Source organism: Mastomys coucha, unplaced genomic scaffold, assembly GCF_008632895.1.
Source record: "Mastomys coucha isolate ucsf_1 unplaced genomic scaffold, UCSF_Mcou_1 pScaffold8, whole genome shotgun sequence".
NCBI lineage: Eukaryota > Metazoa > Chordata > Mammalia > Rodentia > Muridae > Mastomys > Mastomys coucha.
In genome coordinates, this window is record NW_022196914.1 from 27679542 (window position 1) to 27697879 (window position 18338).

The following is an 18338-nucleotide window of genomic DNA, read 5'->3' on the forward strand; positions in this document are numbered from 1 at the left end:
CTTGTGGTTCTTTCTCTGGGGCCACAATTCTCAGCCTAGTGCACACATTAGCTTGTGGTTCTTTCTCTAGGGCCACAATTCTCAGCCTAGTGCACACATTAGCTTATGGTTTTTTCTCTGGGGCCACAATTCTCAGCCTAGTGCACACATTAGCTTGTGGTTCTTTCTCTGGGGCCACAGTTCAAAGAGGCTCACCTGTGCAACATCTCCCCTGACAATTCTTGATTTTTTTTTTTTTTGTGTGTTAAGGTTTGATGGCATGTTCAAAAACAAAATGTCAGATAACTAAATCTATTTCTGAGATTTCCCAAAGGTCCCAAAACAATGAAAAGAGTTAATTTAACTTCATGAAAAGACAAGCACTCTGAGTAACTGTTTAATAAGCTGAATATTTCTTAGATTAGCTCAATGTAATTGTAAGAGCTCAGGGTTAGAAAAGATGTCTCACCTTCCCTTGAGTTTGCTGAGGTACAATGTTACGAATATAAATATTTCAAAGTACATACGCCCCATAAGAAGACCCTAGAGGTTTATCTTACCTTCGAAGGAAGCATTGATCAAACCCTTATGAAATGAAGATGAGCTGTATTCTGACAGGGATTTGTACTCCTGGATTACAATATTATTAATGATGGTGATAAATTGACTACAGTATTGAGTCTGTGTTACCAATGGATAACTTGTTTACCCTGATGCTTCTCAGAGGGCTTTGCTATCCTGCACAGGCCAGAGCTTATCCTTTAGCCTTAAATCTCAGGAAGGGAGCCGTAGCAGGTGATTTGATCTTCTAGTGCTTCCAAGTGAAGACTCTGGCCCTTTCTATTTATTTATGAGTTATCTCTGATATTCTATTAACTAGACCCTGCTTTTGTAAAGGGGCATTAAATATTTTAAATGATAACTGATTTTCCTCGATTCCCTAGAACTTATCAACCAATAATGTCTCTACCTTTTTTTTTTTTTTTGTGGAAGCATAGTTAATTACTTGAGTTGATATAGGTATATCTGTCATTTTTAAATTTCAGATGGATTTTAGAAATTTTTTAAAAGTGTATGTGTGCATTTGTTTGTGTATGTGAATGCAGGTGCCTATGGAGACCAAAATAAGGTGTGCGGTCCTCTGGAGTGGTTGTGGTTGTGGTTGTGGTTGTGAATTGCCCAAAGTGGGTGCTGGGAAGTGCATGCTCTTACCTACTGACCTGCCTCTCCCAGAACATGTCTATCTTTTTATCAAAATACATTTGAACTGTGTAACCAAGACCATTTGGGGAGTGTTCCACTTGATAAAAGCTTTTATCTGATCAGGGATGACAAGCTGCTGCAAAGGAATGGATTCACTCTTTGGAGAACCTGCCTTCAGGTCTCAATCTTGCAGACAGTCAAGGTCATATCTTATAGGGCAAGAGACTGCTGGTGTAAGGGACTTGGGGGAAGAAGCATGAAGTCTAACTTTCTGGTGGAAAATATTTCCTGGACTTGTTTTTCTGTCCTCTGGAGAGCAAATAATAGAAGCTTTACAAATGAAATTCAATTTCCTTAGGAAAACTTCCACACAGAAGTTATTTCTTTGACCTTATTAGTAGCCCAGGACTACATCGTTCCCAATTTACAAAGCAAATAGGTGGTTGATTAACACTCCTGTAGCCACATAGATAGAAGCAGGGCAAATCTAATGAGAATGAGAGCTTGTTACCAGTACTTCTTCAGGGATGCTACTGATGATCCCCAAGATAAGCTTATTGGGAACAAAATTGAAAACTTTGAACTGGGAAAAAAATTATACGCGTCTTTTTTTTTTTTTTTATAGAATACAGGTGTGTGTTTAATAGACCCTCTGTGGTTGTCTGATATGGAGGAGCTCTGCTTCTCAGCTCATCTTTGACTGACTTCTCAGCTCGTCTTTGACTACCTTACAATCATGTAGATTTTAGAAAACTGGTAAACAGAACATTTGGTTGCAGAAATGCAAGTAGGTTTTGTTTGGCAGAAATAGAACTGATTTCTCTGCATAGTCAAACCGCTTCAGCACTGAGATGGCCTACATCTGCTTGTCCTTTGGGCAGATGCAATACATTTCTTTAGTGCTTATACAACAGTCACAAATGACACTGTGAGTTTAAAAAATGGTCATTTCTGAAAATCTTCTGCTCGTGGTATACAAGTGAACCAAGGGCCATCAGAAAGCACTCAGTTATCCAGAAAATAAGATGTTATACCAGAATATTTTGAGTCTGGGACAACAGTTGTCGCTCAGTGGTGGACTGCTTGCCTAGCAAGAATAATGCTCTGGGTTCAAGATCCATACCTCAAAACAAACAACACATCACCAACAATGAAAAAATTAAACAAAAATGACATAACAACCAGACAAGGACAAAGAACCAACTCCGATGATGTTCAAAATCATGACACATCTGGTTCACACCACTCCCCTGACACGGATCAGCTTGTCAAACCTGCCTGCTGATGGATCCACACTTAGGTTCTCCCTCACAGCACTGCTGTTTGCAATGACTGAGGTGCCAAAACACAAAACTATGGGGTTGGTTTGTCTGACTAATTCCAGGATTTATAAAAAGATTAAAACCCAGTGTGGAAGTTATAGGAGGACCACACTAAATAAGACTGTATAGACTGACTTTGTAGGAGACAGTTCCCATGTGTTATACGCAAAACCAATGTATTATGTGAAAGTTGGTGCAGGGAAGAATACCAGCAATCAGATGATGACTGAAGGACAGAAAACAGGGGATTCCAGGCTTACAGATGTTGCAAAGCGGGAGTGGAATGCAGAGAAGCTAGAAAAAGTGGAGTTATCTGTGGATCCGCCTGTGCTTCAGAGAGCAGATGCCTCATGCCTATCGCTGCCTTTGCTTAGGCTGATGGAACAGCGAGCACCAGGGACACATCTATTCTGTGAGACTCTACATACCAACTCCAATCCAAAGGTATAGCCAACCTCACCTCAAACACTCTCAATATGCAAGAACAGAAAATATCCCTAACAACAGAAATCTTCCACTGTGTCTACCTTTTACTACCTATACACTGTGTCTGTATACCTATGGGAACTGGTCATAATTTTAAGTTAAAGTTTCTCTCTCTGTTTTGCTTGCATGGGGAAATACTGACAATAACATTGGATATCCCAAGCCTTTCCTGATTGGTTTCTCTGTAGAAAGTGAAAGTGGGAAAAGTTAAGACTTTGTTAGGATTATCTGCAGTGTGCTCCCAAGCGTCCGATGCACAATTAGTCCAGGAGTTAATTAGGATGCTAACAAAGCTAGACCTGTGGTTAATTAAAGCAACTGGACAATGACACTGAGAGCTGGTGCTTTAGGTACTTTGGGACATTCAAGGCCGAGAATGTGGCCCCATTAAAAGACGGACCTAGCCATTTAAACTTTTTTCTTTGGGCAAGAGTTTATGAAGAGCAATTATCTATTTCAGGGAGCATGTGGAATCTCAGTTCAGAGCTTTCACATGGCTTAAAATATTTCTTCCACCTTTGCTGAGAGAAAATTATAGTTTATGTCTTATTTTGTAGTCCCTGGGAACAAAAAAGAAAATAAAGACAAAACCCATAAGGTTTTATCCCAACAGAACAGATAATTCATAACAGATGTTTCTGTGGCCTTCCAGATGTGATAATATTAAAACATTAGGGGTTGGCAGATATAGAATTATATGGAAGTATCTGTTTACCTCAATTGTACTGTCTCTCTATGCTGAGGCAATCTCTTTTTCTGGGAATGTGAGTTATATTCTTACAGGGCGAGAAATGCTACAGAAAGATTACGGCATCATCAGTGATAATTCTGGAAGAATCAGGTGACATTCTACAAGCCTGTGTCTTATTTTTAAAGATAAGGAATGTTTGTGTATGTATATGCACGTGTGTGCACACAAGTGTATGCATGGACACAGGTGTATCCATGAGCATACCTGTGTTTCTTATGAGACCTATGAATTCTTTCCATAAAAAACATGCAATTCTATTCCCTAACTTTATTACATACTATGAGATATCTATATGTCACTGAGGCTTCATCTAGAAGCCTCAGTTTCCATGCCAGGAACATGCTGAGAGTCATGACTGGGGAGATCCTGCTGATCTGGGCATACAAAGCTATGACTGCAGCCCTGTGCTTCTCCTGCATACCTGGACATTAAGGACTAGTTACTATGTCTTTGTCTGCCTAGATTTTGTAATCAGCCCACAGACAAAGCATTTAAAGATAGCATTGTGTTTCTGCCTCTCTGACACGTGGGTTGCTGTCCATGGGAGCTTCCCCCAGTGTTTTGTCTGTGGGGACAGTCAGTCAATACAGCAGGAGGTCTGTACTGTACTTGCTTTGCTTGTTTTTCTAAAGAGCTCATGGTTAATTTTCTGTAACATCAGAGGAAAGAGCTATCTCAATCTGATGGCCCATTTGGGGGTTAATTTGATAATTTTGTGTTTGATCACTGCCTTTGGAAGAGTTCCAGTAATCGGCAATTATAACTCAAAGAAAGTTGGGTGAATTGTGTGCTGCTTCTAATGATGAAAGTGCATGATTTACTCTATAACCACCGAGTAAGTCACGTTCCATCACTGCTGGCCTCTGTGATAGAATGTCAGGCTCCACTAGGGTCTGATTCTCCTGGGCCACTGAAAGGGCTGAAGCTCTCACTCTCCTTGTAGTTAACGATGGTATGTAAATAATTCTGGTCAATGACTTCAACTGAAAGTGATATGAGCCTCTTCCAAGGCAAGACATTTAAAATCCAGGTAGTGACAAAGAATAGGTGCCAGGCTTTCTACTCTCAAACTAGCTAGATTTTGAGGGAGTAACATGGTAACATACTCTGAACATTCTGTGCTTGTCAACAGTGGGGATATTGACAGAAAGGAGGCAGGGAGGGAGAGGACCAGGAGGAGGAGAGGAGTTGAAAAAGGAAGAAAATGGAAGACAGGAAAAGAAGAAAGGACAGGTGGGAAGAGGGGACAGAAGGGTGGGGGAGAGGAGGAGTGGAGAAGGAGAGGATGAGTATCAGCGCCTAAAGAGCTGTCTGATACCTCCAGGTAGCCATGTTACTTGCTTCCCTCAGGGGTCCCAGGATGCAAGATGCAGCCATGTTACCATGGTCCCCACAGAAACTGAGCAGAGGATTGGTACCCTGCATGTGCTTAAGTCTTCTGCTGCTATATTCTACTGATCAGGTATAGTGAGAAGCCAGAGAAGCCAAATAAGCAGGGCTTATTTGTATATTATATTCAGATCATCCTCTTGTGTCCCAGAGCAGGCTGGAGGAAGAACATTGAAGATAAGGAACTTGGGGGAGTTGGAAGGAAGAGATGCCCAGTTATGGAAGTTCTCTAGCCCCCTCTTTTCCTCAGTGGAGATTATGTGTTGAAATGCAAGAGGTGAAGTCTGAAGACAGCATGGAAAGCTAGCCACTGCTTGGAAGACACCCACTTTGCTCTTGAGGGCTCCTGTATACTCAAATGGCTTCACAGGAACAAGAAATGATTTTTTTTTGTGAGTTTTTTTTTTGTCATTTGTCCTTGCCTTTTAAAAAAAAAGCACTTCGACCTGTATGCAGCTTTTAAAGAAGTAGTTGTAAAGATCTTGTTCATGCACAACACAACAGTCCCTTTAGCAGCTACATGTTGAGATGAAGTGCGTCTTTCTTACTTGTGCATTTGCTAAGTAACAAGAGGCCACTACTCAAACCTCCCATCTCCAGTGAGTCTATTGTGTGGCTATTGTGTCGCTTCTTTTTGGAATCTTTCAGTGTCTAGAAATGTATGCATGTGGCATATACAATCAATAATTCAAATATTTTCTTGTATTGGTCACTTCACTGTGCTGTGCTTAGTTTGTCAGTTATTGATCACCCTTTTATCCACTTAACCCTGTGCTTCTTTGGAAACAGCCATTGGCATTTAATATCTTCCCTCCTATAATGATGGCCACTTAGGGCCAAAGTACAACAGTGACGTCACAAAGTGATAAGAGGGCTGGACCACAGCTCGATAATGTGTGAGCACTTTGGCTGGCTCATCCTTCACAATGCTGTTCCAGCCCCAAGTCACGCTCTGGATCTCACAGGTATGCTTTTTTTTGTTGTTGTTGTTGTTTGTTTTTTTGTTTTTTTGAGACAGGGTTTCTCTGTGTAGTCCTGGCTATCTTGGAACTCACTCTGTTGACCAGGTTGGCTTCGAACTCAGAAATCCACCTGCCTCTGCCTCCCAAGTGCTGGGATTAAAGGCATGCGCCACCACCGCCTAGCCACAGTTATGCATTTTGATCTTGTGTGATACAAAGGTTTGCACATAGGAAAAAAAATACAAAAACAACAATGTCCCAAGAAATGATGTAGATTTACTGCAACTATGGTATTTCCTCATGATGAAAATGGGAGGAAGGGAGGAATGTGAAGACTGCCAGGTTAAACAGGCACACCTAGAGAACTGAGAGACTGGCAATGGGAGAGAGTGAATTGCTGAAGAGTGGAAAGAAGGAAAGAATGCTTCCTGTGAGCTGACAGGGTTTGTAACTCCATAGGAAGAACAACAATATCAACCAACCAGAACCCCCAGAGCTCCCAGGGACTAAACCACCAACCAAAGAATACACATGGAGTGACCCACAGCTCCAGCTGCATATGTAGCAGAGGATGGCCTTGTCTGGCATCAAGGAAAGGGGAGGCCCTTGGTCCTGTGAAGACTCGATGCCCCAGTGTCGGGGAAGGCTAGGGAGGTGAGGTGGGAGGGGGTGGGTGGATAAGGGAGCACCCTCATAGAAGCCTGGAGAGGGGGAATAAGGTAGGGGGTTTGCAGAGGGGAAACCGGGAAGGGGGATAACATTTGAAATGTAAATAAATAAAGTAACCTATAAAAAATTAAAAAAAAAAGAATGCTTCCTGTGAACTGCAAATGTGATCTTCCCTAGTATCAAGCATCAGATAAATTTGTAATTGCTTTTTTAGTTAATGCAAACAGCTGGATTATAATTTCATAAATTCAAATATATGCTGAGATAATAATATCTGAAACTCTTGGAGCAATTTGTCTTAAATGCTAAAATTATTCTCCCCTTTTCAAAATTAAGAATTCATATAAATTCATCTACTTACTAGAAGAATTAAAATCAAAATATATAAACTCCTTCAGTTTTCTTCCATTGGGCTTAAAAATTCACCTGCAAGCATCATAGTCATACTTCCTCATTACTCACGACAGTGAACATGCATCCCATTGTTCCATTAATATCTGTCCCTCCACTTTGGTGCTGGATCCATCTTAGCTGCTTGGGATCTTATGACGCTAAGTATCCCCTTGGTGATTCAGCCTCACCCTCAATCTCCCCACTGACAGGTGATATCAACATTTTCTTCCTATAATGACAGACAATGTCAACATTTTTTTCCTAAAATACAATTCCCTATCATTCCATCTGTCATGTCTCTATGTCATGTTTCTTGAAAGAGGTGGCCAGATCATTCCCATTTACTTCCACCACAGCTTTCCATGTGATCCTTTCTCACTGTTCACTCATCTCCTTTGAGTCTCTCTGAAGAGCTCCACAGTGTAAAATCCAGTGCTCAGGGTCTATCCTGCTCTACTGTCAAGCACCATTTGGCACTTAGTATGATGACCACTGTCTTTCACCATCCCTGTTGGCTCAAGGTTTAAGAGAGCTTTGTTTTTCTTCTTTTTTTTGGCTATAAACAGTCTTCTTTGTGTTTTTCTCCCTTGTCCCTTATTTTAAATATGTTTAATGCATCCTAATTCTACACATTTATCTTGGATATTGACTTACTAAATGTCCTCCATCTGCATCTATACCTTGACACATTCCAACTATATTTCTAAAAAATAAATGTCTCTAATCCTGTGACAGTTACAACAGTTTATTCTCTACCATGATTCTGTAGAGCCTTTCTGTCTTGATTGGGGTTCTATCACTGTGATGAAATATCATAACCAAAAGTTGTTTGGGGAGCAAAGAGTTTATTCCCCCTTACAGCTTCTAGATCACAATCCATCACCAAAAAAAGCCAGGACAGGAATTCAAAGCAAGCACTGGAGGCAGAAACTGAAGCACAGACCTTGGAGGTACATTGCCCAGGTGTTTTTTTTAATATGCCCCATGGCCAGCTGCACAGGAATGACACCACTCACAGTAGGCCATTCTCTTCCACATCAGTCATCAGTGAAGAAATGCTCCATAAACTGGCATACAGGCCCATCTGATGGGGCCATTTTCTCAGCTGAGGTTCCCTCTTCTCAGATGACTCTAGCTTCTTTTGAGTTGATAAGAATAAAACAAAAACCAACCAGTATATGCTCCCATTACAAACACAAGTCCAAATCAGGACCCATTGTATTACACCACCCACAATTTACTGACTCAGCCAAAGCATCTCATGTCCTACGGAATGATTGCCATCTACTCTGTTGTACATATTTACAATTTGGCATCCCCATTGCTTTCTTTTCTTCCCCTTCCTCCAGTCTCTAGCTACTGTCTGTCCATCAACCTTCTGACTGTCCCTAGACCCCATTCATTCCTCAATCCCTACTAGCACTATCCAGAAAATCCATTGCATATCTCGCTGGGCTCGTGAAAAGACTTCCTACTTGCTCCTCCCACATATCCTTTCAAGCATTTTATACCCTACATTGTACTCGAACACACTTTGCACATATACAATTACCATCATAAGAATTTCCTAGTGGCACTTCCACATTTGCAGAATGATGATCTAACCTTTTCCTTTTGAAATTGGAAATAGGTGGATTTATCTTTAATCTAGTATAGATTTAGATTTTAAAGTTTTAATTATTAGCTATTTTTTGTTCTATTTTTGATAGTTTCTATAAATTTCTCCATGCCGTTGTACAAATGCTATATAAGCCTAATAATTGACTCGCATGGAGAATTATTTAAAAATGGGCAACACTTTATGGATCTTGGGACTCGGAGAAAAGAACTCTTTGTGTTTTGTGTTGCTTGGTGTAAAATGCACCGTAGTCACTACCTCCTTGGATTAGGATGTGGGTGACTCTGGTGGCCATGAATCTGACTATGGTAGCTATGAAGAAACCAGGCAAAACTCTCTTTCCTCAGGGAGCTTATAACCTGAGACACCATGAGAGATTCAGCAGCTCATTACTTTACAGTCATCATTGTGGTGAACAATCTCATTGGCTACAAAGTTATTTCTGACCCTCAGGGCCAACTCTCTATGAGCACTCTGTTGTGGGGTATAGATGCTCCTGGCTTAGGGAGTGATCAAGATTCTGAATATCCAATATTGGCTTTAGCCAATATTTTTCCATCTCTATCTTCTTTGATAGAACACACACAGCTACTACTTAGAATTGTGTTTTTGTTATAAACTTAACAAATGTAGATGGGCTCTGAAAGAGGAAGCTTTGTGAGAGAAAGCATCCTAATGTGCATAGTTTGGGAGCACAGGTGATGACTTGGATACACATTATATTAATTAAATTTTGGACTTTTAAAATGATGTTCTATTTAGGAAAGTATAAAAGTGAAATTGAGTATCCTAACCATTGAAATATGCTACTGATGTAATGCATTTCCGAATGAGTTCTACACAGAGCATGCTCACTGCCCCCTGCCACTAACACATACCTTAGAATCATCCACCCAAACACATCTTTCTAAAAGTATGCCAGAAGGCAGTGAGTGCTCTTGGTATTGGTGAGAGTGCTTAAGATCTGCTGGAAGTGTGTGCCAAGTCTGTGTCATGTGCAAGTGCAACACTCCCGAGGTGCCATAAAATATCCACACTTATGCAATTTTGTATTGTATCATCCACGCTCATCTGTATTTCCATGACTTACTGGAAATGACACTAATTACACAGCTGGCAGAGAGGTGACAAGTGACAGATATGATGATTTTTGTCAACAGTGGGGCGTTTGTAGACTGTTTCATCAAGAAATCCTCTAAGCAAATCATCTTTTCTGTATTTCCAATGGAAACCAGTAAGACTGCTCAAGTGAGTCTGTGGAACTTAAAACTCTCTTTCTTTGAACAACATCCAGAGAGGAATGAAACCTAGGAAAGAGGAGGAGAATTGCCTCTGGCACTTAATAACAGCAAAAATTAAGAGTAGGTAGAGCCAATCGGGGGTTATTATGAGGACAGTGGGGTCACTGGGCTGCAGAAGTGGAAACACAATGAAGTCCTGGCATTTTTCTGAATTACCTACTGGCTTCTACATGTCACCAAGTTCAGGTTGGTGTTTCTGACTCCTGACAGGAGACTGATTGTGCTGGGTTTTCACGTCCTTCTCAGGCCGGACATCAAAGCTTCCCCCTTTCCCACTGGTCTCCGTTTTGGGTTACTATCTGATCTAGTGATGCAGTCTTTACTTATCTTCTGGGTTCCCATGCTTTTCAGTCTCCAGGCAAGCGATGGGGATCAGAGTAGCTTTGGTGGGCCTGAGTCAGTCTGAGCTGATGAAACTTTTCTTTCTGAGTCTTCATGGTACTTTCTGTGAGTAATGTGGCCCTTGGAAAGAGCAGGTGGAATTTCAGATCAAAGTCCATCCATCTAGTGAGGAAAGCTCACAAACCAACCAACCAACAAAAAACACCTCATGAGTTTTATTTTGTTGAGAGAACCAACACTAACTCTTGCATTGTTTTTCATGAATCTTTCATGATATAGAAATGAGAATGAGTTGGAAGCTGGGGACAATTCAAGGATATTCTGTTCCTCTGAAATGCTGACCCCAAAATGTGATGCTTTTCCAGTTCCCGTGTGGTTGGGGAGGCAGGCACCGTGATGCTGGAGAGACTGACAGGATTGTGGGATACTTCCAGGGAGTTTGCTGCTTTGTTGAGGTCTCAGAGCAGGTCCTTTGCACGATGCTCTGGGAGCCAGAACTGAGAAGCGCGTCCAGTTCTTCTTCTTTTTTTAATTAATTAATTATTAATTTCTTTTTATTTTAATTTATTAATTACAAAACAAAAACAAAAACAAGAAACAAACCCTGTTTCCTCCCTCCTCCCCCTGCTCACCAACCCACCCTCTCCCACTTCCCGGCCCTGCCATTCCCCTACACTGGGGCATAAACCTTCACAGAGCCAAGGGCCTCTCCTCCCATTGATGACCAACTAGGCCATCCTCTGCTACATATACAGCTGGAGCCATGAGTCCGGCCATGTACGCTCTTTGGTTGGTGGTTTAGTCCCTGGGAGCTCTGAGGGTACTAGTTAGTTCATATTGTTGTTTGTCCTAAGGGGCTGCAAACCTCCTCAGCTTCTTTCTCGAGCTCCTTCACTGGGGACCCTGTGCTCAGATCAATGAATGACCCTCTACTTCTGTATTTGTCAGGCACTGTCAGAGCCTCTCAGGAGACAGCTATAGCAGGCTCCTGTCATTTTGTTCTAAAACTTAAAAGTCTTCCAGAGCAGATCCTCAGCAAGAGAGGTGGGACAGAGCAGTTCTTCCTATCTACTCTTTGGAAATCTGTTGACAAAGCACTGGTAGGTAATGGGAGCTCTCATTTAAAGTCTCAGCTGAGCTAGCTTTTGCTATAGTATGAGAGATACAGGGTATTTACCCCTTGGAAGGAGTCTGCCTTAAAGACACAAGGGGAGTGAGCAGAGGCTGAAGTCCTGAGTTAGAGCAACAGGGGTTCTTGGATTTTCAACCTTTGTTATCAGCCGCAGATAGTCAGCCTGCTGTAGACCTGAGGGTCATAGGATGCTTCAAAGGGGAAACAGGAACACCAGCTGAGACCCAAGTTTCCTGTCTGCCTCAGTGGCTGCTTCCCTCACAGAATATGTGAGAGAGGGACCTCAAGTTCTTAATATAAATCCTCCTTTAAGTTCCTCCTCTTCCATCCTCAGCTCTCCTCTCTCTTTTCTCCCTTGTTATTAAATTCACACAATATTCTCTGATCACCATTTCCACTTCCAGATCTCCCCCTTTCTCACCCATCCAACTTCATGTGTGTCTTTATCTCTGTTTCACTTTTAATTAGCTTACAAAATAGCAGGTTTCTTTTAGAACTTTGATATATACTTCCTTTTGGTTAACTCTCCCTGTCCAGCCTCTCCTTTCCACTCCCTCCTGCTCCTTATCTATCCCGCTTAAACCCTTCCATCCTCTGTGCTCCCCCTTCTTTTACATCACATGAGCTCTATTTCTATCCCCTTATCCTTAAATCCCACTCCTCCTCTCTTAATCTTCTCTCATAAGTCCTGGAAAATATTACATTAAGTGAATTAACCCAGGCTCAGAAACACAAACACTGTGTGTTTTCACTCAGATGTGGATCCTAGTTTCTAATTTTTCTCTTTGTACTTCTATGGGAGTGACAGTAGATAAACAGGGAATCTTTTGGTTATTTTCTATGTTCTAACAACTTTCCTCATTTTGATACATTCCTTATCAACTTAAGAGGTCAGAAACGTTTGTCACTGTGTGGAAAGAATGGATATTTGGCCAGAGAATTTCAGTTACCAGAAGCACCCCACACCCATGAGTTTTTTTTTGAAACACTTGTTTCAGTTGGATTCTGGGAGTCGTTTTGGGGCAAGAAATGTGGATCTTGTTTTCCTTAATGGTGATACTTAATAATATCCATGTATTTCAGATCTATCTCTGACCTACTACAAGGAAGGATGAAAAAGGGTCTTAGATTTACTTCTGGTTTTGAAGTTCTGACTGTGTGCAATGGAACTAGAAGTTTGGAGTTCTCTAAAGGTGGGTGTGATGCTGTGGCCACCCTGTGGGATTCTGCATTAGCAGTGATTTATGGTATGCTTGTAAAGTAAATGATATAATGATCCTACCTAAGTGGCCAGGGCTGGTTGAGGAAGAATGGCATGGGAAGGGGAAATAGCTAATTCCTTCTGAGCATTTAATGACTGTTTGTTCGGGGCCTCAGGTCTGTGCATGGTACATCCTACCCGGGACTAATGCTATTGTTAATAAATGTCTCTGAGTTCCTCTGCTGTCACCAGGAGGCATCAAAAGAACTAATTACTTAGAATTTTGCTTAATGGTGCTTATCTAAATAACTTCAGAGCTTTTGAGTGAAAACAATAAAGATGCAAATCACTATGCCATGTTGCAGTATAATAAGGATATTTTCATAATCACAGGGGAAGGAGTATCCACACCTGAGGCAGCTATGCTGCGGGTATGGTTCTGAATGTTCCTTGGTTTCTGCTCTCTATCCCTGCTGTCCCTAAATGCTTGGGTCCTCCAACAACATCTCTGCTGTCTTAAAGGCAAAGGGGTGGTTCCTATGAATATCACACTGCAGGAAAGGACTTGAAAAGCTTTCACACTGCATCTGCTTCCTGCTGAAAAGTCAGTGGTCTTTGACTTCCAAACACTTGCTGGTTTTGACGTTTGTAGGGGAACCCATCAGGTAACTGTACCATGGAGCTTTGAGATAGTTCACTGAAAATTGATGCAATTGACAGTGCTGCCTCCCAGGAGATCTGGACCTGGATCAGAAGACCTAGCTTGCTCTTGTGACATTCCTGGTTCCTGGCTGGGTCTTTGGGTTGGTTGTGTAATCAACACTTGGAGCCTCACTTAGAACCATTTCCATTCAAAATCAGTCAGGGAGGAAACATGACAAACCAACACCAGAAATCCTGAAGACGGAACACATTCCTGATTACCTACTGTTTGTTTATCTCAGAGCATGTAAAGCACTGGGGAAACTTTGAGAAGGTATTTCCAAAATGTTCTTTATGAATATTCATGCTTGTATACAGAGAATCTTGATCACACTCACCCCTTACTGCCCACCTACAAATTACTTCTCTTCACCAACCCCGACTTCCAAACTTCAAGCCATATATGTATATATAATATATACAATCTATCTATCTGTCTATCTATCTATCTATCTATCTATCTATCTATCTATCTATCTATCTATCTATCTATCTAAAGATATGTAATTCACTGGGTATTATAGATGCTTTTTCTATACTCACAGGAATGGGGCCATCCACTGGAGCATGGACAACATACCAGGGCCCACAACCCCAAAGAAAAATGACTCTCACTCCAACCTGCAATCATCACCACCCAACAACTCCTTATCTGGAGGTGTGGCCTTGGATCCCTATCTCCACCTATGCTGGGATTTTACCCAATGAGAGAGAAACCTTAGGGAGCCTTATCCTTAGGGAACATGAGGTCCAGTGACCTTAGTGACCCTCCCAATTCTATGGATGATGGCCATAAAGTCATTTCTGACAACTTTGGGAAAAGCTACTGAGGGGTAAATTGAGGCCATTACAGAGTTAATCTTTTTCCCAGAATACTTGGAACTCTAGAAGAATTAATTTAGTTCCTATATTTCTTTGAATTAAAAATGCCATTGTTTATAAAATGCACTATTATTCTATGTACTATTAAAAATGCTGCTACTTAAGCTCCAACATGGCTTATATTATAAAACCTAATCTGTTTTTGCCCCTAAGCTCTGAGTTAGGAATGCGACTGTCCCTTGGCTCAAAAAGAGGGATCACGAGAGGGGTAGTAGAAAGAGATTTAAAACAACAAAAAGGCTCAATTATGATCACATTTATAAATACATCTAATTTTTTCATAAATAACTTTGATGTTAACTGCTGGAACTTGATTTGTGTCTTCTTTGCCTTTCATAGGTTAAAGAACTAAGTAGTAACAAGGTTGGGTGTGGCCAAGGCTCACCAAGTGAATTTCAAGGATTTTGGATCCAGAATAGGTTTGCATGGCATATAACAATTATGGCTAAAATGCCATTTTCAGTCATCATCAGTTTCAATAACTTTGTTTTCAAATGAGTTTGTGTAGAATGTAGTTTGGATTTCCCAGTGCTGAGCATTACAGCAAAGGTGAAGGAGGTGAAGCAAGACGACCCTGGCACCATGGACCAACAAACTTTCATACGTTAGATCACAGTGTGGTAAAGTAGTGCAGGACCAGAGGACCCAGCACGCTTAGAGGCTACCACTTCCACAGAACAAGCCAGGGACAAGTCAGCTGGATTTGAACTTATAGGGGTAACCTATGCCAGGCATCCTGTTAGTGCAGGGACACAAAGGGGTCTCCTGGGAAAAGGAGAGCTTGGGAATGTGACCAAGTTCCCACAAGGCATGCAGATCAAGGCTGCTTTGTTTTCCATTTCCAGTTAACTTTTCTAGAAACAGTCAGGAAATGGAAAAATGTTGTTTTTAATTTTTTTCCTATGTTAAAAGCCAGAAAAAAAGATATGAAGATGTGTTGACAGCAGCTTCAAATGGAAATTATTGGCAGGGTTTATCTCTGTAGACTGAGACGAGGAGAAGGATGAGGGGCAGGAAGAGAAGAAAGAGTAAAGCCAGGCATTGGCATAATAGTACACAGAAAGGGAGCTGCCTAGTAAAATATTTGCAACTTTCTTAAAAACCTGTTTGTACTGAAGCAGGTTCTCCGTGGCCCTGCTGTCTGCTGACATTTATTTTATTAGTCATTTCTTTGAGCCAAGGCATTAAATATTAGATATCAAGGCAGAACTTGTATCACAATGATGGTGTGATGTATTGTTCCTTTTACTGGCTTAGTTTTAAATCAGTTCAACAACCAGCATGCTGGGGTATCTACTAGTGCCCAGAAGAGATAGAAATGAGTGGTAAGTTTAAGTAATCGAAGAGTGGTTGATTGGTTAGTGACAGAAACCCCCATTTAAACAAGGTGCTTTTATAACGAAAATGCCCAACTGTCTTTAGAGACCTAATAAAGGATGGTACTTTGGCCTTAGGCATAGGAGCCTAGGAGAACATGAAACACATTTCTCCTTATCTGCTTCCAATTCTCTGGTCTCTTTTTCAGGAAGCACGGTAGATACCAGGCCTGGAGTTTTGGCTTCCACACCTCAGGGATATTTGGGGCCATTTCACATTCTGTGCAGCAGTTTCAGCTGGGCTTCACTTGGATGGGTTCCCAATCCTTGGCACTGCAGACTGATAAAAGAGAAGGAATCTTTCTAAAAAATTAGTATTTCCATGAGAAGTGAAATAGTGTACTATTCAACCAGACTCTGAAAAGAGAAAAGCACCATTTCCCAGAGAAAGAGGACAAAGGGAAGTTGGGAAGGAAGAGGAGGAGAGGAACCATGCAAAAAAAGAAAGGAAGACCAGGAGGACATAGGCAGAGAGTGGAATGGTGAAATGTTTGTCATGACAGGAGGGCAGCAGAAACATGTGGGTATGGAACCATGAGGGGGTGAGTTCATGTATAGCTACACTGTGCATGTGTGAGTCCTGTGAATATGGCCTCCCTCATTACACCATGAGAATGTTAATACAGACAACCTCACTCAGGTGAAGGATGGATGGGTAATGAGGACCATGCTGTGGTGTCGGCTTACAGGGGAGCCCATCTTGGACTCAGGTCCCAGAGGATTTTCAGGTTTGCATTGTGATAAGGAATGTGACTTCCATATGAAAAGGTTCCTTGAGCCATGGTCCTGAGCCTAGGGATGCTGCTAACTGCTGGTGGTTGGATCAGCACTCCATCCATGTGCAGCATGGTCTGTTTGTCTGCACTGACGTCTGGAAGAAGCCAGCATGATGACTGCATACATTCCTGTGCTGTCTTTGTGGCCAGGTCTAGGACTTACATCTTTGTTCCATTCTTGAGATCAACCCTAGAGGCTGCGCCTTTTATGTGTGTGGGGGGGAAATCACAATTACTCAGCTGTGATTGACACCTGTCAAGAGCCTTTGTTATGCCAGGTGCTGTTATGAGTTCATCTGATAGCATGAAGGCCTTAGGACTTCATTACTGCTATTGTTGCCAACCTCCGAGTAAGGGCACTGAAGGACAGCGAAGTCAGGATACTTGTGCAAGGTCACTAAGGCACAGGTAAAGGCAAGTCTTCCAGATTCTAGAAGCTACAGCTGCACTGACTTACTGGGTGAGTCAACATTCCCATTGGGGTACACTGTAGTTAATCTTTTTTCTCACTTAGCATATAAAATAATGGCTCTCATTTCCATACATACATATACTTAGTTCTTATTAACACTGACACTTCTCTGCCCCCTTACATCATCTTGATGCCCACAGAGTCCCTCCTAGCATGTATTCCGTTACTGTCTCTTATTTTACCCTCTTCTTTCCCCGTTGTCTTGGTTTAGGTTTTATTGCTGTGAAGAGACACCACAACCACTGCAACTCTTATAAAAGAAAATGTTTAATTGCATCTGGCTTATAGTTCCAGAGGTTTTGTCCTCCAAACAATGACTAGTATTGCTGTTATAGTGGGAAGCATGGCAGAATATGGTGCTGGAGAAGGAGCTGAGAGTTCTACATCTTGATCTGAAGGCAGCAGAAGGAGACTGTGTGCCACACTGGGTGCAGCTTGAGCACAGGAGACCTCAAAACCCATCTCCAAAGTGACATACTTTTTCCAACAAAGCCACATGTACTTTAAGAAGGAAACTCCTAATAATGCCACTCCCTGTGGATGAAGCATTCAAATGCATGGGTCTATGGGGGCCATACTTATTCAAGCCACGCTACATCCATTATCATTTCTTTTCCCAACACTGTGATAAAATACTTTGACCAAATCAACATAAGGGATAAAGGGTTTATTTCACTTGTACTTGAACTTGTAGTTCAAGTGTACAAACCATCATGGCAGGAAAACTGGGGCATCAGGGAACTGCCTACCCAGTTACATCATACCCATAAATACAAAGCAGAAAACACGAGCTCAGAGATATGCTCCCTCTTCTTTTCCATTTATTTAGACAAGAATCTCAGGCAGGAAATGGTGGGCAAGGCTTCTCACCTCAACTAAACCAATAAAGATAATCTACCACAGGCTTACCCAGAGCCCACTTTCCTGATAGTTCTAGATATCATTACTGTGAGATTAGCTACCATACCCTCTTTAGATATTATCTCTTCTCATTTTCATCTTCTTCTAGCCCCTACCACAGTCATACTCATGCATATGCACCTTTACATCTAGATTGCATATGAGAGAAATCATGTGATTATGTGTCTTCCTATGTGTTTTAGTCACTGTTCTACAGTTGTGAAGAGACACCATGACTAAGTTGACTCTTATAAAAGAAAGCATTTAATTGTGGGTTTGCTTATAGTTTCAGAAAGTTCATTATTATTATTATTATTATTATTATTATTATTAGTAGTAGTAGTAGTAGTAGTATTGCAAGAAGCGGAAAGCATGATGCTGGAGCAATAGCTCAGAACTTTACATTCTGATCAGCAGGCAACAGGCACAGAGCAGGGATGGCCAGGGACCTGGCTTGGACTTTTAAAACTTCAAAGCCCACC

At 41.5% G+C, this 18338-nt stretch overlaps 1 long non-coding RNA gene across 1 annotated transcript in view; it reads left to right on the forward strand.

Annotated features, from left to right (window-relative positions):
• Positions 1-11408: 11408 nt before the first annotated feature.
• Positions 11409-18338, forward strand: part of LOC116083629 — a 45620-nt gene continuing 38690 nt past the window's right edge. Inside the window, exons 1-2 of the long non-coding RNA XR_004115816.1 lie at positions 11409-11515; positions 12631-12740. This is a non-coding gene — a long non-coding RNA (uncharacterized LOC116083629). The remainder of the gene's footprint in view (positions 11516-12630; positions 12741-18338) is intronic.